The sequence below is a fragment of the Bos indicus genome, chromosome 19, assembly GCF_029378745.1.
Source record: "Bos indicus isolate NIAB-ARS_2022 breed Sahiwal x Tharparkar chromosome 19, NIAB-ARS_B.indTharparkar_mat_pri_1.0, whole genome shotgun sequence".
Classification (NCBI taxonomy): Eukaryota; Metazoa; Chordata; class Mammalia; order Artiodactyla; family Bovidae; genus Bos; species Bos indicus.
In genome coordinates, this window is record NC_091778.1 from 36,372,816 (window position 1) to 36,395,756 (window position 22,941).

Consider the following 22,941-nt stretch of genomic DNA (forward strand, 5'->3'; position numbering starts at 1 on the left):
TAGCATGCTAAGTCATTCTCTACAGGAAATGAGGTGGGAACCTGCCACCTACCGCCGCAATCTTGGTGTAGTGACACTTCTCTACATTCCACCCCTTCAGGGTCTCTTGCCTCACAATCCACCTGCAGTCCGTCTTCCACGATACCCCCTTGGTGAGTCACACCAGCCCCTGGGCTTGCACCCCACAACAACAGGAGAGGCTCAGCAGCCCACTACCAGGATGCCGGCTCTTCCACCAACGCACACTAAAGTCAACGCCAGGTGCTGGATGATCCGGTGCACAGCTCCTGCAGGGCGCCTCCAGGGAGCTGCTGTACTTTCTCCATTTCCTGCGTCATACCTTGCAGGCCCATTTTCACGTTCTTACAGTTACCTGGCATATACACACAACACTCAGCACCAACAGTGCACATATGCTGCCTTGAGCGACTGTTAGAAAATCTAGGGCCATTTAGTTCTGTAAAACCATTTTCCTCATTTGATATACTTCTTCATCTGACAGTGTTAGTGCTTGATGCATGTAATTCAAAGCACAGGCAATGTGCAATATACTATGGCCACTCCTTGGTGTACAAATAAGGCCAGTGGGTAATATCACCATGGTGTCCATTTCACCCTAAATCATGTATAGACCATGTCCCAGTTGGCGGTGTGGTGTGGAAAGGTTGTATATACCAAGGAAGGCAGGTACAGCCGGCCTCATGTACATCACCCTGTTTAGTTCCTAGGCAAGTATGGTCATCCTTATGGCTCACATATCCACAAGGTCCCATGGGGAACAGGAACAACACTATTATCCGAATGATGCCCTTGGACGATGCTGATGTTAACACAGAGGGTTAGGGGAGGTCCAACCTGCTGGGCCAACCTGTCTCTCTTTTCCACACAAAGGAGACTATGGTTGGTACTTCAACACTTACAGCAGGTAGCCAGGAGAACCCGCCCCACGTCACATGATCCCCCGGGGTGGGATATATTCTGCCGCTTCTTCACATCCTGCACGGAAGAGCTCCTTGTGCCATTCCACTCAGCTGTCATTGAGTCTGGTCGAAAGAAGGTTAACTTCCAAGCCCAATTTGCCAGTGTTATGGGTTGGATCTGCCTGGAAAATCCCATGGTGGCCCCAACAAGCTGACAGATTTTGTACTTCTGCCTAAGTGTGGGTCCAATCTATGACTGGATTGCCATGACACACCTTTGGACAAGGGACAAAGACATTAAGAGTACCAACACAGGTAACTCGATTATTTAGTCAGACACAGGCAAGTTTCTTATCCTGGGAGAGAACAGTTCCTGGCATCAGGGACATATACACAGTATATACCCTTGCAGGAATTTCCCCAATTTCCAAAGGTAAGGACACAGCCTTAACCTCAACTGTCTGGTCGCCATATCCATCAGGTCCTGCACTAGGGCCTGGAAACTGTCCAGATTTACCATAGATGAGGCTACATTCAGCACTGGTTTCAACCAAGGCCATTACTCTCTCTGTATGTTGGTCTAAGACCAGTGAACTGCAAGTTCTACATGGTGCCTCCAGTCCCCGCTTACTCCTTTTGGGCAAGAACCTTGGCCTAAGCCCTATTCAAATTGGAAACGGGCATCCAAAGAGGCGTCCTTGGGTGCCATGTAATCTAACTGTACTGCCCGTGTCTCTTGCATGGCCATGTCCCACACTTGGTGAACTGTTGTTCTGGTCTCAGTTGCCTCCATAATTCTAGGAGCACAGCATTGGGCTGCTTATCAATTTTATTTCTGTCAACTCCCACTGCAAACAAATAGGCCCACATTTGCATCCGTATGACCCAGATGGGGCCGCTTTAGGGGTCTTCACATCACTGGTACCTTTTGCCTGACACTCTCCCTCTCCCCTCCACCTTTCCTAGACTTGCTATAATTGAGGCCACTTCACAGAGAGGGCACTCCACAGAGGGCACAAGAACTGAAGTCAGGGATCCAAAAGAGGTGGACAGGGCATTGTTCAAAATGGCATTTTGCATGCCGCTTGTAAATTGTTCATCATCCGAGCTCTTTGTGTTCAGGTTAAACACTCAGGTTCAGGTTAGACTGTTTCATGCCTAATTCCCTTATGACCTGAGTCAATTTGGCAAATGTATGCCATTTACTTAAACAGTATCTGGGAATCCCCACATTAGTCCGAACTGTTTGGATGGTTGGTCCATTCCATCAGGGAGCGTGTTTGGTTGAGATGCCCCTGCATATGCTGCCTCGTGTTATTCAATCTCTGCTGCAATAAGGGGTCAAAATGCCAAACGCTCTATTTCATCCCCTGTGCAGATAATACTGTCTACCCCAGTGTCCCAGAATTATAGGAGCCATGACACTAGATGTCCCCCCTGCGTCTGTTGAATGCTCCACCCAAATAGAACAACTCTGCTTGAGTAATGGCTGATAGGTCATAAATTCAGTCATATTAGGGGCCCCCTGGGATGATTCCCCTTGAGCCAAAGGTTGTTTATGTTTCATCTTCTGCTGTACCTTGCTGTCTGAGGTGCTGGGTTCATCAAGGCCACACATCTTTTGCTCCAGCAAAAGTTCGTATACACTGTTCTAGCTCTTCCGCCTGTCTCTGCAACTCAAAACCTGTGCAGCATCATGTAGGGCATTGTCCATATTCACCTTCAAGGCAGTCAAGAATATCCAGCCCAAGGTGCCAGTGGCAGTACCTGCCGCTGTATCAAGTAGATGGGAACTCACGGCCTGCAACACTTTTTCAAGGGTAGTAGGCGCCCCATCCTCTGGCTCCCAGCCTTCTAATGGGGCCCACGCCAGGAGGACCATGGCCACCTGGTACCACATGCTGAGTGGTGGCCACTGGCTTCCTCCATCCACTGAAGCCTCTGGCTCTCCTACCTGCTGGGAATCCTGCCAACTACACCAACTGTCATGCTGATCACTGAACCTCAGGTAGGTAAAGTGTGGGTTGGGAGGCTGGAAGAAGACTTCAGATATGCTTTATTTGTGGATGGCTGGTACAGCAGCCAGGGACTTCCTGTATACGAGAAGATAATGGCACCCCACTCCAGTACTCTTGCCTGGAAAATGCCATGGACGGAGGAGCCTGGTCTTATATAGCTCTGAGAACAAAAGTGGTGGCTCTCCAAAGGGTGATATAATGGTGTGCATGAGTTGTATCTGCACGAGCTCATTTGTTACTTAAGTGTGTTGAGTCATTGCCTACAGGAAATGAATTTTGCAGTAAGGAATTCATGATCTGAGCCATAGTCAGCTCCCAGTCTTGTTTTGGCTGACTGTATAGACCTTCTCCATCTTGGGCTGCAAAGAATATAATCAATCTGATTTCGGTATTGACTATCTGGTAATGTCCATGTGTAGAGTCGTCTCTTGTGTTGTTGGAAGAGGGTGTTTGCTATGACCCATGCATTCTCTTGGCAAAACTCTGTTAGCCTTTGTACTGCTTCATTTTGTACTCTAAGACCAAACTTGCCTGTTACTCCAGATATCTCTTGACTTCCTACTTCTGTGTTCCAGTCCCTTATGATGAAAAGGACATCTTTTTTTGGTGTTATTTCTAGAAGGTCTTGTAGGTCATCACAGAACCATTCAACATCAGCTTCTTCAGCATTAGTGGTTGGGGCATAGGCTTGGATTACTGTGATGTTGAATGGTTTGCCTTGGAAATGAACAGAGATCATTGTGTCATTTTTGAGACTGCACACAAGTACTGCATTTCAGACTTTTTGTTAACTATGAGGGATTTCTTCTAAGGGGTTTTTGCAAACAGTAGTAAATATAATGGTCATCTGAATTTAATTTGCCCATTCCGGTCCACTTTAGTTCACTAATTTCTAAAATATTGATGTTCACTCTTACCATCTCCTGTTTGACCACGTCCAATTTACCTTGATTCATGGACCTAACATTCCAGGTTCCTATGCAATATTGTTCTTTACAGTACTGGACTTTACTTTCACCACCAGACACATCCACAACTGGGCATTATTTCCACCTTGGCTCAGCTTCTTCATTCCTTCTGAAGCTATTTCTCCACTCTTTTCCAGTAGCATATTGGAAACCTACCAACCTGGGGAGGTCATCTTTCAGTGTCAGATATTTTTGCCTTTTCATACTGTTCACAGGGTTCTCTCGGAGAAGATAATGGCACCCCACTCCAGTACTCTTGCTTGGAAAATCCCATGGACGGAGGAGCCTGGTAGGCTGCAGTCCATGGGGTCGCTAGGAGTCGGAAATGACTGAGCGACTTCACTTTCACTTTTCACTTTCATGCACTGGAGAAGGAAATGGCAAGCCACTCCAGTGTTCTTGCCTGGAGAATCCCAGGGACGGGGAAGCCTGGTGGGCTGCCGTTTCTGGGGTCGCACAGAGTCGGACACGACTGAAGAGACTTAGCAGCAGCAGCACAGGGTTCTCAAGGCAAGGTTGCTAAAGTGGTTTGTCATTCCCTTCTCCAGTGGACCACATTTTGTCAGAACTCCCCACCATGACCCACCTGTCTTGGGTGGCCCTACAAGGCATGGCTCATAGTTTCATTGAGTTAGACAAGGTTATGATCCATGTGATTAGTTTGTTTAGTTTTCTGTGATTGTGGTTTTCATTCTGTCTGCCTTCTGATGGAAGAGGATAAGAAGCTTATGGAAACTTCCTGATGGGAAGGACTGGCTGTGGGGAAAACTGAGTCTTGCTCTGGTGGGCAGGGCCATGCTCAGTAAATCTTTAATCCAATTACTCCTTTAATCCAGAACAAGACCAGGAGCTGACTGTGGCTCAGATCATGAACTCCTTATAGCAAAATTCAGATTTAAATTGAAGAAAGTATGGAAAACCACTAGGCCATTCAGGTATGACCTAAATCAAATCCCTAATGATTATACAGTGAAATTGACAAATAGATTCAAGGGACTAGACCTGACAGACAGAGTGCCTGAAGAACTATGGACGGAGGTTTGTAACATTGTACAGGAGGTGGTGATCAAAGCCATGCCCAAGAAAAAGAAATGCAAAAAGGCAAAATGGTTATCTGAGGAGGCCTTACAAATAGCTGAGAAAAGAAGAGAAATGAAAGGCAAAGGAGAAAAAGAAAGATATACTCATCTGAATGCAGATTTCCAAATAGCAAGGAGAAATAAGAAAGCCTCCCTCAGTGATCAATGCAAATACATAGAAGATAACAATAGAATGGGAAAGACTAGAGGTCTCTTCAAGAAAATTAGAGATACCATGGGAATATTTCATACAAAGATGGGCACAATAAAGGACAGAAACAGTATAGACCTAACAGAAGCATAAGATATTAAGAACAGGTGGCAAGAATACACAGAACTATACAAAAAAGATCTTAAAGACTCAGATAACTATGATGGTATGATCACCCACCTAGAGCCAGACATCCTGGAGTGTAAAGTCAAGTGGGCCTTAGGAAGCATCACTATGAACAAAGTTAGTGGAGGTGATGGAATTCCAGGTGAGCTTTTTTCAGATCCTAAAAAATGATGCTGTGAAAGTGCTGCACTCAATATGCAAGCAAATTTGGAAAACTCAGCACTGGCCAGGACTGGAAAAGGTCAGTTTTCATTCCAGTCCCAAAGAAAAGCCATGCCAAATAATTTTCAATTGCACTCTCACATGCTAACAAAGTAATGCTCAGAATTCTCCAAGATAGGCTTTAACAGTATGTGAACTGAGAACTTTCAGATATTCAAGCTGGATTTACAAAGCAGAGGAACCAGAAATCAAATTGTCAACATCTGTTGGATCATAGAAAAAACAAGAAAATTCCAGAAAAAAATCTACTTCTGCTTTATTGACTATGCCAAAGCCTTGATTGTGTGGATCACAACAAACTGTGGAAAATTCTGAAAGAAATGGGAATACCAGACCACCTTACCTGCCTGAGAAATCTGTATGCAAGTCAAGAAATAACAGAACTGGACATGGAATGATGGACTGGTTCCAAATTGGGAAAGGAGTAGGTCAAGGCTGCATATTGTCACCCTGCTTATTTAACTTATATTCAGAGTACATCATGTGAAATGTTGGGCTGGATGAAGCACAAGCTGGAATCAAGATTGCGGGGAGAAATATCAATAACCTCAGATATACAGATGACACCACCCTTATGGCAGAAAGTGAAGAGGAACTAAGGAGCCTCTTGATGAAGATGAAAGAGGAGAGTGAAAAAGCTGGCTTCAAACTCAACATTCAAAAAATTAAGATCATGGCATCCAGTCCTATCACTTCATGGCAAATAGATGGGGGAACAATGGAAACAGTGACAAACTTTATTTTCTTTGGCTCTAAAATCACAGATGATGACTGCAGCCATGAAATTAAGAGATGCTTGCTCCTTGGAAGAAAAGCTATGACAAACCTAGATAGCATATTAAAAAGCAGAAACATTACTTTGCCAAGAAATGTCCATATTGTCAAAGCTATGGTTTTTCTAGTAGTCATGTATGGATATGAGTTAGACCATAAAGAAGGCTGAGCACTGAAGGATAGATGCTTTTGAACAGTGGTTTAGAGAAGACACTTAAAAATTCCTTGGACTGCAAGGAGGTCAAACTGTAACCGGAGGGAGAGAAACAGGGCACAACTTTTGAAAGAATGACATAGCCAAAGGACACAATTAGAATTAGAACCAATAAAATAAAATTAGAACCAATAAACCAATTAGAATCAAATAGGACCAAGATGGCAGACAAGATTAGACCCTGATCTTCAATCAGCAAGTGAAATGACACACCCAGAGGTGCCCTGACAGTTCCAAAGCACTGTCAAAAGACCAAGGAGTGGGCCGTGGCCCAAATCCTGGAAACCTCCACATCTTCCCAAAAATAGTTGGAATAATCCTCCCACTCATTAGCATATGAAGTTACCCAGCCTATAAAAACTAACCATGCCATATTTGGCGGCTGCACTAGCCCTCTGTGATGGCCCACACTCTTGTCTGTTGAGTGTGCTTCTCCGTGAATCTGAATAAATCCACTTCTTACCTTTGTCTCTCACTATATTCTTTCTGTGATGAGACATCAAGAACCTGAGCATTCAGTTCAGTTCAGTTGCTGAGTCGTGTCTGACTCCTTGTGAACCCATGAGCCGCAGCATGCCAGGCCTCCCTGTCCATCACAAACTCCCAGAGTCCACCCAAACCCATGTCCATCAAGTCAGTGATGCCATCCAACCATCTCATACTCTGTCATCCCCTTCTCCTGTCCTCAATCTTTCCCAGAATCTTCACATCAGGTGGCCAAAGTATTGGAGTTTCAGCTTCAACATCAGTCCTTCCAATGAACATCTAGGACTGATCTTCTTTAGGATGGACTGGTTGAATCTTCTTACAGTCCAAGGGACTCTCAAGAGTCTTCTCCAACACCACAGTTCAAAAGCATCAATTCTTCAGCGCTTAGCTTTCTTTATAGGCCAACTCTCACATTCATACATGACTACTGGAAAAACCATAGCCTTGACTACTATTAGGCCCTGAAACCAGGTACTGTGGGTTTTGGCTAGGTTCAAGTCCTAGCCATGGGTGCAAGTCCCAAGCAGAGTTTTGGCTGGGTTCGGGGTCCCAAACTAGGTTTTGGATAGGTTTGTGTCCCAGCACATGGGTTCAAGTCCCACTCTGGGATAAACGGTTTCAAAACTAGTCAGTCCTAAAGGAAGACAGTCCTGAATATTCATTGGGAAGACTGGTGGTGAAACTGAAGCTCCAATACTTTGGCCACCTGATGTGAAGAGGCCAGTCATTAGAAAAGACCCTGATGATGGGAAAGACTGAAGACAGGAGAAGGGCATGACAGAGGATGAGATGGTTGGTGTTGTGGTCTGGGTGCAGGTTGGAAAAGAATTTCCAGACATGAGACAGAATGAGAGGGAAATAAAAGTTTATTAGACTGGGAGAGGCTGTTAGAACAGTGGGCCAGCTCAAGGGAGAACAACGTTGAACAGGGGTCCTTAGCCCACCTTTATACCCAGGGTACAAGGAGTGGGATAGGGGTCTTGTGGGTCATTTGCTGATTGGATGAGGCATGTATACTGGGTGGGGGAAAAGTAGGGCAAATACCTTCTCCCTATGGGGTAGGAGGAGAGACAGATTATACAGTTCCATTAATAGTTACAACATGGGGGAGGGTCTGGTTTTTCTGTTCCTACATTCCAAGACCCTACTTTGTTTTACCTGCTCTTTCGTCCTTGGGTCACCCCAGTTGGATGGCATCAGAGACTCAATGGACGTGAGTTTGAGAAAGTTCTGGGAGATGGTGAAAGACAGATAAGCCTGGCGTGCTGCAGTCCATGGGGTCGCAAAGAGTCGGACACAATTGTGCAACTGAACAACAACAACAGGAAATGAGGTGGAGCCTGACTGCCGCCATCTTGGTCCGGTAACAGTTCCCTATAACCGCCAACGGAGCCATCCGCCCTTTCCGTCGATTTCCTGACAGCCCATTGAAAGATTATACCTCAACTGCCTGTTGGTGAATGATTTGGGCCGTTCCTGGGTTTGGGCGATTATGAGTGGGGTGGGCAGGCACGTAGCGGCACTTCTGTTGGTGGGTTACAGGGTAGGATACCCCTTTAGCACCAAATCCTGAGACTTGCCCATAGAAAACGGGAGCGAGACACCGACCCCCGAAAAGCCGGGCCCCTCCCTAGTTTCAGGGACCCATTGTCCCACCTCGTGGGTCGGGACCTCCTGTCTGTCACAGCCCCCAGCCGACGTGCCAGCAGGGGACGCCGGAAGTGGTCGCAGGCTGCTGACGTCCTACTGGCCCGCCTACCTGCGAAGCATTCTGGAAGTGCAGTCTCCTGTTGGCCAGAGTGACCTAGAGGGACGGGTGGTCTCTCGGCGATGCCGGCTGAGAAGGGCGATGTTTCTTTCCCCTACAGTGAGGGAAGGGGGTTTTGTGGGGATGAAGGAGCAGGAAGAAAGCAGCATCATCATGGCACCCAGTGCTGGGAGGGTCAGCCAACTGCCCTCAGCGCTTTCGGAGCCCTGGCCTCGGAGCCTGATTGGCCCGGTCGCAAGGAGACTTCTTGATTGACAGTTGAGAGCCCTGACAGAAGGGCCATTCCTGAGGGCCATCCGTGGATCCGGGCCTTTGCCCAGTCCTACGGTGCTTCCCCAACCTCCCACTCTGGTTTAGGTCTCTGGTGCTAGAACCCTTGCGAGTGCCCGCCCGGAGAGCCTCACTCTTTAGTTGGGGGGCAGGCTTTGAATCTCCCGGCTTTCAATGTCAGTTGAAAAAGAAAAGTGAGTAACTTGTGGGAATCAAAAATGCGACATCTGAGCAACAATAGCAGAAAACTGTATTGCATAGGGAGCTATATTCAGTATCCTGGGACTAATCATATTGGAACAGAATGTTAAAGTGTGTATGTGTATCACTGAATCACTTTGCAGTACAGCAGTAATTAACACAACATTTTAAATAGTCTATATCCTGGTGGCTCAGACCATAAGGAATCTGCCTGCAATGTGGGAAATGGGGGTTCGATCCCTGGGTTGGGAAGATCCTCTGGAGGAGGAAATGGCAACCCACTCCAGTATTCTTGCCTGGACAAAAGCATGGACAGAGGAGCCTGGTGGGCTACAGTCCATGGGGTTGCAAAAAATCAGACATGACTGAGCAACTAACACTTTCACTTTATACAACTTAAAAAATTAAGAACAAAACAAAAAAGAAAAATAACAGTGACATCCCATTCCCCAACAATTACCAGGAGGACGGAATCCATTTCACACAGAACCAGAAACCCAGAGGGAGGAAAGGAAATCAGAATTTAAGAGGATTCCAGGCTGCAAGCATGTTCTGGTCCCTCAGTTATGAGGCTTGCCACCCTCAGTCTGCATTCAGTAATACACCAGTTAACATTTGGACCCCAAAGTGCCTTACAACCTCAAAATAACTAACTACCGTCCATATTCCCTTTGTAGATTAGTAGTCCTGAGGCAGGAGGCAGATGAACTCCCAGGGTAAAGCAATTGGAGATTCATTCCCTCTGGACTGAAACTCTAAGACAGGAATAGCAGGACAATTAAGGGAGGAGGCTGGGCCATGCCCAGACCACGTATCTCTCATTACTGAAATCCAGAGACCTCCCCAACCACAAGTGGGCAGAAAGCCTCCGGACTGCAGGCCAAAGGGGGAGCAATGTCAGGGAACACCCAGATATGTTTGTGGTAGGATCCATTTTGGCTAAGAGATATGTGTGCTCACATGGAAGGATCCTGAGATATATCAAATACAGACTGTGAACCAGGCAAATCAAAATTATTGGCCAAAGGAAAACTGGAAGAAATGTCCCATATAAGTGATTCAAACTGCCAAGAGGGCACAACTCAGGGACCCTCTTTCTGAGTCTGCCCCTTGCCTATGCACATGTACTGTACTTTTTTTCCTCTTAGTAAACATTTTATTTGCTTCACTACTTTCTGTCTTTGTGGAAATTCTTTTCTGCAAAACCAAAGGGCCAGGGCACTTGTCCCTGATCACTGGTCTAGTGGCTAGGATCTGGGGCTTTCACTGACGTGACCCAGCTCAATTTCTGGTTGGGAACTCAAGCTTCGCTCCAAGCCCTTGCAGGCTGAGGCCACCCAAGATCAGTCTTGCTGCTAAGTCACTTCAGTCGTGTCCGACTCTGTGTGACCCCATAGAAGGCAGCCCACCAGGCTCCCCCGTCCCTGGGATTCTCCAGGCAAGAACACTGGAGTGGGTTGCCATTTCCTTCTCCAATGCATGAAAGTGAAAAGTGAAAGTGAAGTCGCTCAGTTGTGTCAGACCTTTAGCATGGACTGTAGCCCACCAGGCTCCTCCATCCATGGGATTTTCCAGGCAAGAGTACTGGAGTGGGGTGCCATTGCCTTCTCCGAGATCAGTCTTATGACTTCATAAATCAGAACCTGAATTACAAGGGGGGGAAATTAAGTATTCATAGCCACAAATTTATGATGATGCTTCCAAGTTTCATGTCTTAGGACTTGCCTGGTGTTTCAGTGGCTAAGACTCCATGCTTCCAATGCAGGGGGCCTGGGTTCCATCCCTGCTCAGGGAACGAGATCCCACATGCTACAACTAAAGAATCCACATGTTGCAGTGAAGATCTTGTGTGCCACAAGATCCAGTGCAGCCAAATAAATATATTAAAAAATAAAGTTTTATATCATAAACTTTCCTCAATAAAAGGTTATTAATAGGAGGGGGAGAAAGGATAAATAGGCAGAGCACAGAGAAATTTTAAGGCAGTAAAAATATATTATAATCATGGATATACATCATTATACATTTGTCCAAACACTCAGAATATAGAACAAGAGTGGACCCTCAAGTAAAGTGAGCTCTTGGGGTGATTATGATGTGTCAGTGTTGTTTCATCCTTGGTAGAAAGTGTACCATCTGATGAGTGATGTTGATAATGGGGGAGGAAATGAATGTGTGGGTTCCCAGGTGGCTTAGTGGTAAAGAATCCACCTGCCAATGTAGGAGACGGAGGAGATGCGGGTTCGATCCCTGGGTTGGGAAGATCCCCTGGAAGAGGAAATGGCAACCCACTCCATTATTCTTGCCTGGGAAATCCCATGGTCAGAGAAGCCTGGTGGGCTACAGTCCACGGGGTCACAAAGAGTTGACCATGACTGAGCCACTGAGCACGCAATGCATGTGTAGGGGCAGGGAGTGTATGGGAAATCTACCCTCCCAAACTTCAATTTTTAAAAAGTCATTAAAAAGAAAAGGTTTTTAACACTTAATTTGTGCCCAAAAGGGTAAGGTAGAGAAACATAGTTCCTGCCCTCAAGAACCTGCCAGTTGGATTTCCCTGCTGGTCCAGTGCTTAAGAATCCACCCACCAACATGGGCAGGGAAATGGGTTTGATCCCTAATCCAGGAAAATTCCACATGCCATGGAGCAACTAAGCCTGTGAGTCACAACTATTGAGCCCAAGGTCTAGAGCCCATGAGCTGCAACTACAGAGTCCATGTGCCTCGACTACTGAAGACCATGTGCCTAAGGCCTGTGCTCCTTATATTCTGCAATTAGCTGTTACTATCCACAGTTTTATCTTTCACATCTAGGTCTACAATCTGTGGTGCCCTGTACCAGGTGTGAGGTCTTGTACAAAGGCCACAGATGCAGAGCTCCACGCCAAGGTCATCTCCGGAACTGACTAAGTCTCACTGTAACTGTTGCCCAGAACCCCCCTAGGCTTTACTGGCCACCTTCCTGACCCCATATTAGGTAAAAATACCCACCCAGGTACTCACCCTATAGTGCCTTAACCAATCACCTAATGCCACCCTTCCAGCAGGAATTTTTCTCTTGAGACTATAAAAATTGGCTACAAACCCATAAAAGGGGCTTCCCAAGTTCAGTGGTAAAGAATCCACCTACCAATGTAGGAGACGCAGGAGATGCAGGTTCATTCCCTGGGTTGGGAAGATACCTTGGAGGAGGAAAGGGCACCCCACTTCAGTATTCTAGCCTGGAAAATTCCATGGACAGAGAAGGCTAGTGGGCTACAGTCCTTGGGGTCCCCTAGAGTTGGACGCGACTAAGCACTACTAACCCATGAAAAGGGTCTTCTCTCCCAGATTCAGGATGTTGGCCCACTGTTCTAACAGGTCTCCTGCTCTAATAAACTCTATTCTACTCTCATTCTGTCTCATGTCTAGAAATTATTTTCCAACCCTTGCACAGACCATGACACAACCCATTTTGCATTTATTTTCTTGCATGAAGTAGGGATTACGGTTCATCCCCCAACCCTGACAACCAATTCAACAGATCAAGCTCTTTTTCTTGCTAAGAACTTTCCTATTGCATTACTGGGACTCTTTTGTGAGAAAACACGTGACTACATACCCCAGGGTTTGTTTCTGGCCTCTCTCTTCTTTCCCATTGATCTTTTTATTTATCTTTCAGCCAATATGACACGGCTTTAATCACTAAGGGTTTATACTACCTAGCATACATTCTCCGGAGAAGGCAATGGCAACCCACTCCAGTACTCTTGCCTGGGAAATCCCATGGACGGAGGAGCCTGGTAGGCTACAGTCCATGGAGTCATGAAGAATTGGACAGGATTGAGCAACTTCACTTTCACTTTCATGCACTGGAGAAGGAAATGGTAACCAACTCCAGTATGCTTGCCTGGAGAATCCCAGGGACGGGAGTCTGCTGGGCTGCCGTCTATGGGGTCGCATAGAGCCGAACACGACTGAAGTGTCTTAGCAGCTTAGCAGCAGCATACATTCTCAAGACTTCCCAGGTGGCGCTAGTGGTAAAGAATACATCTGCCAATGCGGGAGACGCAAGAGAGACGACTCCATCCCTGGGTCGGGAAGATCCCCTGGAGAAGGAACTGGCAACCCGCTCCAGTATTCTTGCCTGGAGAATCCCAAGGACAGAGGAGCCTGGGCGCGCTACAGTCCATAGGGTCGCAAAGAGTCGGACACGAGTAAGCCGACTGAGCACACACATTCCCCAACTCTGTGTTCCCTTCCCTCCCTTGCCCCCACACCAGCAGAGTGCACGAAACTCACACCGTGACTTTCTTAATTTCCCTCCGGAATATGGAAGTAGGGCCTGTACACCAGAGGACAATGTTCAGACCGCTCCCAACCCGCAGCGCCTCCCTGTGGCCTGAGGGGCGCACGCGCAGTCTCACGGCCGTGATTGGACAGAGCCATACCACCAGGCGAGGGAAAAATACGTCACTGGCGGGCTGTTGGCGTTGACGCGTCATGGTCTCCGCAGCAACCAGGTAGGGCTGCAAGCGGGGGAACTTCGGTGGCTACTGGGGTCCCGCTCTAAACTGAGGCGCGCGGCAGATCCCGGTTCGAGCGCGTCCCGCCCTCTTGAGGGGAACGAAGCGATGTGGAGGCTGAGCAGACCCGGAGGGGCGCCCGCGCCGGAGTTCGGGCTCGGCGGTTTTTTGGTGCAGAGCCTCGCCTTCGCTACTCTCTGAGCCTCGGTTTGAAAGTGAAAGTGAAAGTCGCTCAGTCAGACTCTTTGCGACCCCATGGACTATACAGTCCACGGAATTCTCCAGGCCTGAATACTGGGGTGGGTAGCCTTTCCCTTCTCCAAGGGATCTTCCCAGCCCAGGGATCGAACCTAGTCTTCCGCATTGCAGGCGGATTCTTTACCACTGAGCCGCAAGGGAGCCTCGATTGGCTTGGCCACAAGTAGGTGTAGGCGGGCGGCTGATCCGGTTACCCAGGTTTCCCCGATTCCGCGCCAGGCATGGCCGGGGCTTGAGGCACACGGCCCGTGCAGAGTTAGGGCAGCAGGTACCCTTGTTCGGAGGCGGAGCGGGGTGGTGCCTGCTGCGCGCCCGCGGGACGGCCACGGCGTCTCTGGCTCTTGTGGCCCTTTCTCTGCCGTCGCCAAGTTGTGCGGCTTGGACTTGTGTTCTGATGTGCAGAATGCCCACCTATGAGTTTGTCGAGAAGCGTGATGAGATTGCACGTGGATGGTACACGATCCAGGAAGTGCTTTTGATATCTCCAACCCGTGTGTGTGGAAAACAGAGAAAGTTAGTTTTTAGATCTGAGGGAGGACGGAAACAAAGTTAAATGGGGTGTACTGAGGAAAGTGGAATGCCACAGGAAGGGTGAAACTGGTGACCCTGGGCTCTAGAACTGGAGGACACGGGAGCAAAGGGACATTTTGTCATTAATGCATGGAGTTTCCTACTAGGAAGGAACGGCAGTTGTCCTAAAGGCGAAAGCCGATTGTTCCAACTACATGTGGCACAGAACAGGCTCAACAAATGGTACCCATAGAACCCTATAGTTTGCTTTGCTGTAGTGGTTTGAGTTGACAAGTTACTTTTGAAATAACTTTTGACCTTCATATACGCGTGTGTTTAGTGAAAATAATACTTGGTTCTCTTAATGGAATTACCAGGAAGTGCTTTTCACATCTTCCAACCTGTGTGTGGGGAAAACAGAAAGTCAGTTGTTAGAAAAGTGGCAGATAGAAAAAAGGATCCTCAACATGGTGATACAAGGATTGCTAAGTTGTGTCCTACTCTTCGTGACCCCATGAAGTGCAGCCGGCCAGGCTCCTCTGTCCATGGAATTTCCCAGGCAAGAATACTGGAATGGGTTTCCATTTCCTTCTCCAGGGGTTCTTACGGACACAGGAATAGAACACATTTTGCCTCCCGCATGGCAGGCATATTCTTTACCACTAACCACCAGGGAAGCTGTGATTTAGGGATAGAATCAGCAAAAATGATCTAATTCTTAAGAAGGATAGGCAGGGAACTAACTTTTTTGAGAGCCCACCAGAATGACTGTGTGGATATCTCTTACTCCTAATGCAGGAGAGTGTAGTGAGTGGCATAACTGTACTCCAGACCGTTTTGGGTGCTGAGAGCACCCACAGCCAATAAATGAGGGAAGCAGGCTTTTAAAGCTAGGCTTCTGGACTTATCTGGTGGTCCAGTGGTTAAGAATCCACCTGCCAATGTAGGAGACTCGGGCTCAATCCCTGGTCCAGGAAGATTGCACATACTGTAGAGCATCTAAGTCTATGAGCCACAATTAAGCCCCTTCGCCACAGCTGCTGAGCCCGAATTCTAGAGCCCATGCACTCCAACTGGAGAAGCCAGCAAAATGAGAAACCCACATACCACAACTAGAGAGTGACCCCTGCTTGCGGCAACTAGAGAAAGTCTGCACACAGCAACAAAGACCCAGCACAGCCAAAAATAAATAAATAATTAAAAAATAAGACTAGGCTTCTATATAAAACATACTCATTCCAGTATAGGCATTGCTTTTGAAGAGGTCTTTGCTCAAGAATTTATATTTAAAGGTAATCTGAATTGTTGCCATAATACATCTTACCAGCCAGATGGAGGTTCCCAACTTTTTCTTAAGGCGATGAGGCTTCCATTTTCTCCTGTGGCTTATGTTGGGCGGGAGTGAGATGGAAGGAAGGAGTAGGGTTGTGATTAGGCCTTGGTAAAGGGTGACCAGTGACACTGAGTGCTCCTTCTTGCTGGGATTCTCTTGGTGGCATTTTGCTATGCCCTGAAGCAACATGGTGAGATTTCCAGATTAACTGAAGTATATGTCATCCTAATAGGGCTTGCTTTAAAGGAAGGCATCCTAAAAATGGGTATACATGGAATTAGAGGACCATTTAGTTTAATCATTTTTCTTTGCAACATTTGGAGATTCTTTGGGATCATATATTTTGTTCTAGTTCAGTTCAGTTGCTCAGTTGTGTCCAATTCTTTGCAACCCCAGGGACTGCAGCATGCCCGGCTTCTCTGTCCATAACCAACTCTTGGAGCTTAATCAAACTCATGTCCATCGAGTGGGTGATGCCATCCAACCATCTCATCCTCTATTGTCCCCTTCTCCTCCTGCCATCAATCTCTCCTAGCATCAGGGTCTTTTCCAATAAGTCAGTTCTTCGCATCAGGTGGCCAGAGTTTCAGCTTCAGCATCAGTCCTTCCAATGAATATTCAGGACTGATCTCCTCTAGGATGGACTGCTTGGATCTCCTTGCAGTCCAAGGGACTCTCAAGAGTTTTCAACACCACAGTTCAAAAGCATCAATTCTTTGGCGCTCAGCTTTCTTTATGGTTCAACTCTTACATCCATACATGACTACTGGAAAAACCATAGTTTGACTAGATGGACCTTTGTTGGCAGAATAATGTTTCTGCTTTTTAATATGCTGTCAGGTTGGTCATAGCTTCTCTTCAGGGAGCAAGCGTCTTTTAATTTCATGGCTGCAGTCACCATCTGCAGTGATTTTGGAGCCCCAAAAAATAAAGTCTCTCACTGTTTCCATTGTTTCCCCATCTATTTCCCATGAAGCGATGGGACCAGATGCCCTGATCTTAGTTTCCTGAATGTTGAGTTTTAAGCCAACTTTTTCACTCTCCTCCTTCACTTTCATCAAGAGGCTCTTTAGTTCTTCTTTGCTTTCTGCTATAAGGGTTGTGTCATTGCGTATCTGAGGTTATTGATATTTCCCCCAGCAATGCAATCTTGATTCCAGCTTGTGCTTCATCCAGCCCAGCATTTTGCATGATGTACTCTGCATATAAGTTAAATAAGCAGGGTGACAGTATACAGCCTTGACATACTCCTTTTCCTATTTGGAACCAGTCTGTTGTTCCATGTTCAGTTCTAACTGTTGCTTCTTGACCTGTATATAGATTTCTCAGGAGGCAGGTCAGGTGGTCTGGTATTCCCATCTCTTGAAGAATTTTCCACAGTTTGTTGTGATCCACACAGTCAAAGGCTTTGGGGTAGTCAATAAAGCAGAAGTAGATGTTTTACTGGAATTTTCTTGCTTTTTTTGATGATACAGTGGATGCTGGCAATTTGATTTCTGGTTCCTCTGCCTTTTCTAAATCCAGCTTGAACATCTGGAAGTTCACGGTTCATGTACTGTTGAAGCCTGGCTTGGAGAATTTGAGCATTACTTTGCTGGTGTGTGAGTACAATTGTGCGGTAGTTTGAACATTCTTTGGCATTGCCTTTCTTGAGGATTGGAATGAAATCACCTTTTCCAGTCCTGTGGCGACTGCTGAGTTTTCCAAATTTGCTGGCATATTGAGTGCAGCACTTTAACAGCATCATCTTTATTCCAGTACATTAATTAATAGGGTGGGTGGGGGTTTTTTACTGTAAAAAACACAGACTCTGGGGGAAAAAAAAACATTTAAACCATTGGCAAGGATCTTTGTTGTGATTTTTTTCTAGGTTGTAGATAGATTAGGGATCTAAGATCATGGCATCTGGTCCCATCACTTCATGGGAAATAGATGGGGAAACAGTGGAAACAGTGTCAGACTTTATTTTTGGGGGCTCCAAAATCACTGCAGATGGTGACTGCAGCCATTAAATTAAAAGACGCTTAATTCTTGGAAGGAAAGTTATGACCAACCTAGACAGCATATTCAAAAGCAGAGACATTACTTTGCCAACAAAGGTCCGTCTAGTCAAGGCTATGGTTTTTCCAGTGGTCATGTATGGATGTGAGAGTTGGACCATAAAGAAAGCTGAGTGCTAAAGTATTGATGCTTTTGAACTGTGGTGTTGGAGAAGACTCTTGAGAGTCCCTTGGACTGCAAGGAGATCCAACCAGTCCATTCTAAAGGAGATCAGTCCTGGGTGTTCTTTGGAAGGAATGATGCTAAAGCTGAAACTCCAATACTCTGGCCACCTGATGCGAAGAGTTGACTCATTGGAAAAGACTGTGATGCTGGGAGGGATTGGGGGCAGGAGGAGAAGGGGACGACAGAGGATGAGATGGCTGGATGGCATCACCAACTCTATGGACGTGAGTCTGAGTGAACTCCGGGAGTTGGTGATGGACAGGGAGGCCTGGCGTGCTTCGATTCATGGGGTCGCAAAGATTCAGACATGATTGAGCAACTGACCTGAACTGAACTGAATGTGTGGCATATACTATGCCATGTAGTCAAAAAGAAAGTACGTTTTTAGTTCCATTTTTACAGATGAAGAAATTGAGACTTGGGGAAGTTAAATGGTGTGTCTAAAAAAGGAAGATCTAAGCGAAGATGGAAACAAAGTTAAATGGGGAGTTCTGGGGGATGTGGAATGCCACAGGAAGGGGTAAGCAGGTGACCCCGGGATGCTGGAGGACACTAGACCAAAGGGCCATTTTGTCATTAAGGTATGGAGTTTCCTACTAGAAAGGAAGAGCAGTTGTCCTAAAGGCGAAAACCTGTTGTTCTAACTGCATGTCCTGGACTGAGGTCAGCACTGCTGGACCAAGGTCCTTTAGGTTTTGAAGCCCAGGTTTGGAATTTCCTTCCCTGAAATAATGGATTCCTCACGTGCTTTGCTTTGAGAGAACCTGATGCTGTGCCCAGAGTCCAGGAAGTAAATATGTGATCACCTCACATCCTCCAAGAGGCTTGGTTCTATGCTGTTGCTGTTTAGCTGCTAGGTTGTGTCAGACCCTTTGAGACCCCATGGCCTGTAGTTCGTCAGATAGACAGATCTATTTCATGATTCTTTTAGATGACACATTCCTGTAGTATCATCTAAACATATTTTTTTATTCTGTAACTTCCCTGGTGGTCCAGTGGCTGACTCTGCACTTCCAGTGCAGGGGGCCCAGGTTCAACCCCTGGTCAGGGAACTAGATCCCACATGCTGCAACTAAGTTCTCACACTGCAACTAAGAATTCTTCTTGCAGCAATGGAAGATCGAAGGTCCTGCGAGCTGCAACTAAGACCTGGTGCAGCCAAATAAATAAAAATAAATAAATATTTTTAAAGTATTTTTTATTCAGATTTGCAACTATATGTTTGCATTAGGGAGCTATAGTTGTGCCTGAGTCTAGAGCATGGAATATGTCTTCCCTACCACATACACTCCTCTTTTTCTCCATTTTCTAAGAAAATAATATTTAATAGTCACCGAGAGTCTTAGCGCTATGCTAAGCAGTTATTGGATTATTCAGTCCTACAATAATCCTGTAAAGTAGGAATATTTATCTTCATTTATAGTGGAAGAAGTGAACTCAGGGATGGGAAGAAATTTATCCCTGAGATAGTAAGGGCAGAGTCAGTTTCATGTCACTCCGAAAGCTAGTGCTTATCTGTATATTTCATTCATCCCTTCACTCACACATATTTAAGGAACAGCTGGTTTGTACCAGCAGTTGCTGTATATTGGAGATACAATGATGGCCAAAGCAGATACAGCCCCTGTCCTCAAACAGCAACTTGGGTTGAAGTAGCAACTCATCAGCAATGAGTCTAGCATGGGAGACAGAACGGAAATAGAAAATGACCAATTAAACACTGACGGTGGTGGGGGTACCCCCCGTGGGGACAGTAGAGGGGGCTGTGAGGATGTATAATGGGGCCACTGGCAGCAGCTGAGGTGAGGAAGGACAGGGTCAGCTTTCCTGAGCAGGTAGTATTCAGCTGAGACCTTAAGGACAGACTTGGAGTTCAGTTGAGCAAAGAGTGAAGAGAAGGAAGACCCACGTGAGACCCCAAGGGTCAGAGGGGCCATGTCTGGTCCTTATGGGCCAGCGGTAGAGAGTGCTTCCAAGGCAGACGCAGACGCAGCTTGGAGCTCATTTGAGCAATGCTGCGCCCCAGGGTGTATTTGTTTCCCTGGTAGCTCAGTTTGTAAAGAATCTGCCTGCAATGCAGGAGACCCTGGTTCAATTCCTGGGTTGGGAAGATCCGTTGGAGAAGGGATAGGCTACTCCCTCCAGTATTCTTGGGCTTCCCTTGTGGCTCAGCTGGTAAAGAATCCACCTGCAATGTGGGAGACCTGGGTTTGATTCCTGGGTTGGAAAGATCTGTTGGAGAAGGGAAAGGCTACCCACTCCAGGATTCTGGCTTGGAGTAAACTGTATAGTCCATGGGGTCGCAAAGATGTGGACACACCTGAGCAACTTTCACTTTCATATAATCAACTCCACAGACTGTGTCATTATTCCAGCTCCTGGTCTCCTCCTTCGGACATGGTTAGGCCTTTGGTTGCCTTGGCTGGGGACGGGTGTCTGGAGGAGCAGAGACCTCAATGTCGGTAACTTGTGTGGCAGAACTGATAAACAGGTATTGCCAGTGTTGTATTTCATCCTGTTTGTCTCTAGTTTGCAAAATTATTTAACATTTTTTAGTCTCATGATGGTCCAAGTCCTATGTTAGCTACCTAGGGTACAAACGTACATTTATTTGCCTTCCATTTAAGAGGCTACAGTTGTTCTATCAATATTACTCTTCAGATGTGTTTATTTACCACCTGCTGTGTGCTGAGCATTGTGCTAGGGACATAGCATGAGCAAACAGACATGGTCTCTGTCCTCCTGGAGTTTAAGGCCCCACTTGGGGCTGGAGGACAGAGAAGCAGGGGGAGTGAGTCAGGGAGATGGGGCTGGACAGGTAGGCAGGGGTCAGACCTTGCAGGCCTTACAGGTCGTGACAGTTGTCCAGGGCTTCTGCTCAGAATGGCGGGAGGCCATTGAAGAATCTCAGTCAGGAGAATAGAACCAGCAGGTGTATTTATGAAAGATCACTCTAGCTCCTCCTTTGGTGGAGGTGGAAGTCATGGGTGTGAGAGCTATTTAAAAGGTAGGATCAATGGTAATACGTTCATTCTGGGCTGAGACAGAAGAGGGAAGTTCAGGGCTGATTTGTTTTCTGACCTGTGTGCCTGAGATCAGAACCCAGAGGAAGGACTTAAGTTCAGTTTTGAGTAAGATGGCTTTGCAGTAATCTAGGTGGGGTGTCACACAGCATGTGGAATCTTAGCTCTCCAGCCAGGGATGGAACCTCTACCCCCTGCAGTGGAAACGTGAAGTCCTAACTCCTGGGCTGCCAGGGAAGTAAGTCCCCACCTTTTCCTTATTGAGGGAGCTGTCAAAGTGGGACCAATGAAGTGGTCTAATGAGAATACAGTTTAGCTACATTTATGTTGAGGAAAGATAAAAATAAGATCTCCTGCCACCCTGGAAAATACCGTCCACAAATGTGGAGAAGGAAGTATTCTGTTATTGAACAGGCACTAACGGAAAGTGGGATGCAATATAGGTAGTCTGCTAATGAGACGAGGAAACAGAGAACAAAGCCTTACCATTTACGGACCATTGCATACATAGTCTCAAGGCTAATGATAGTTTGTCTCCTTGTAAAAAGGTGAGACAGCACCATTTCCTGTCTGTGCTTTCATCCTAAATTCACCTGGTGATTGGGGTGGCCGTCTGTGCTATGATTCTGAAGGAAAAATAAAGCATCCTTAGTTTCTTATTTATTTATTTGGCTGCACTGGGTCTCCATTGCTGTGCCTGCACGTTCTCCAGCTGTGGCGGGCGAGAGCTACTTTCTAGCTGTGGTACGCTGGCTGCAGTAGTTGGGGCTCGTGGGCTCTAGAGCACAGGCTTAGCAGTCGTGGCCCATGGGCTCAGTTGCTCCATGGCATGTGGAATCGTCCCAGACCAGGGATCAAACCTGTGTCCCCTACACAGGCAGGCGGACTCTTAGCCACTGAACCATCAGGGAAGTTCATTTCTGGAAGAGGCTGAAACTAATTAGGTGAAGTTTGGTCACGTGGGCCTCAGTATCAATGACTCCATTTTGAGCATACTTTCTTGTTTTAACACCAGTTCTTTAACACCAGTCTCAAAGCATGAGACCTTTGGTAGGTAATGTTATGATTTTATGCAGAAATAAACCCTCCATTTGTCTGCTCCGCAAGCTTGTAAATATGGGGATGGAAAGTGATACTGAATGGCACTGTAAATTCTGCTCGGAAGCTAAGGAAATTCAATGGCCTCTCTTTTAGATTCTACCTGAGCTGTCCCTCCCGTCTTCTGAAGTTCAGGGTAACCTGAGACTTGGCTCCTAAACTGCTTACTGGAGGTTCAGATCTGTTGATGGCAGCTGAAGTGATTGAGTATTGCTTACCAGTAGTTTGAATTCATTTGCTGTAATCAGCTCTTTTTTTTTTGGCTGAGCCATGTTCCATTTCTCTCATCAGGGACTGAACCTGCACCCCTGCGGTGGAAGTGCAGAGCCCCAGCCACTGGACCGCCAGGAAAGTCCTCAATGAGTACTTTTTAAATTATGGTAATTTTTTTCAGACAGTGTTTCTCAAATGGTTACTCTTCAAAAAGTTTGTTTAGATTTTTTTTTTTTAATATAACTTTGTAGGAAAATGTCTGTTATATTCATTGGTGTGTTGCATGTTGTAGAAGGGTCTCAGTTAATGAAAAAAGAGAAGGTTGATTCATTGTTCATTGGTGAATGAAAAGAGATAAGGAAATTTAACTACAGTTGACCCTTGAATAACATGGGTTTGAACTACAAAATCCATAGGTTTAGAATAGGCAGGTTATTAAACAAAGAATCAAAAAACAAAAACAAAAAAACCACCAGTAACTATACCAGTCTCCAAAAGGGAAAATCAGAATCTAG

At 46.3% G+C, this 22,941-nt stretch overlaps 1 long non-coding RNA gene across 5 annotated transcripts; it reads right to left on the minus strand.

Moving 5' to 3' along the window:
- Positions 1-7,869: 7,869 nt before the first annotated feature.
- On the minus strand, positions 7,870-13,665 carry LOC139177556 (uncharacterized). 5 transcript variants are annotated; one of them, XR_011562027.1, is made up of 3 exons: positions 13,542-13,665; positions 8,781-8,883; positions 7,870-8,329 (listed from the first exon to the last, which is right to left on the minus strand). It is a non-coding gene; the product is annotated as an uncharacterized lncRNA (long non-coding RNA). The 5 variants fall into 5 exon arrangements; XR_011562029.1 differs by lacking the exon at positions 13,542-13,665 and adding an exon at positions 12,391-13,533; XR_011562028.1 differs by lacking the exon at positions 13,542-13,665 and adding an exon at positions 10,784-13,533.
- Positions 13,666-22,941: the final 9,276 nt, after the last annotated feature.